This window comes from Trachymyrmex cornetzi, unplaced genomic scaffold (genome assembly GCF_001594075.2).
Source record: "Trachymyrmex cornetzi isolate Tcor2-1 unplaced genomic scaffold, Tcor1.1 scaffold2008, whole genome shotgun sequence".
Taxonomy (NCBI): Eukaryota; Metazoa; Arthropoda; class Insecta; order Hymenoptera; family Formicidae; genus Trachymyrmex; species Trachymyrmex cornetzi.
This window is the reverse complement of record NW_017296645.1, coordinates 12,499-13,643: the sequence shown is the minus strand read 5'-3', so window position 1 is coordinate 13,643 and position 1,145 is coordinate 12,499.

The window sequence follows — 1,145 nt, the reverse complement described above, 5'->3', positions numbered from 1 at the left end:
ATGTATGTTTTCTCAGAATATGATAAAAAAATGACGATAAACTGTTGGAATCTCAATGGGTTATTGTGTCGGAAATCATCGAAGTTCTCGATATCTACCGATGGAATGGGTGATATGGAAGCAGTGGGAAAAAAATGCATTAACTATTAGTTCAAGAATGATGGATATTGGTACATTTTCAATAGTATTAACGATCAGAAAAAGATGATTACAGGGATTAGTATTTTATATATTAATGGAGGCGTATAATTCTTAATTTTAATTTTAAACTTTAATTTTTAATTTATGGTTATAATATTACACTGAAGAAGGCTTTGTAAGCTGAAACGGACGTATGTATACCACAGTTTGTATTTATGAGTCATTTATATGTCATAATAATTTATTAGTATGTTAAGATTGAATTTTTATGCGATGATAGTAAAATAAACTTATCAGACAATTATTAGCTCGTTGATAAGCCTTGATTGATATATTGTTAATTTATAACACACGAGCGTTTTGAATATTGTATAATTCTTTCAAATTCAACCTTTTCTCTCCTAACGCTGGCTATGTACGGCAAACGCAAAGCGATCCGTATAGACGAACGCTGTTTACAGCCAGCATTCGCCAAGTAATTTATAGTATTCCTTATAGTAAGAGTTATGCCAAACTATCCTGTACAACCATATACGTATATATGCGTTGTTAACACTGATTTTGTCAAATAATGAATATTTAAACATAATTTACAGTGGTAGAGTAAATTGATACATATAATGCCACTGACATGAAAGAGATAATTGAAAAACGGTTTACAAAGAAATTATAATTACCTTATTTTAAGGGTCAATCCCTTTTTTTCAAAAACATGTCAAGGTGGCGTTGTCCATGCTATTCGGGCATAAAATAATATTTTAAACTTTTTTAAACTGTCCACATATAATGTGTACACTTTTGGCGCGGGATCAATGGCGGTATTCCAACGGTCCACTCCCTTTCTGAGCGAAAGGGTTAAGAAAGCTGTTTTCATGAAGTTTAATGATAGCATATTTTCTTTCAGACGTATGCCACAGTTTTGTCCATTAGGATAACTCTTTCGCAGGTATATAACAGACCTTCCATTCTCGCAGTAATGCATGAGAAATTTTGTTTGATTATGG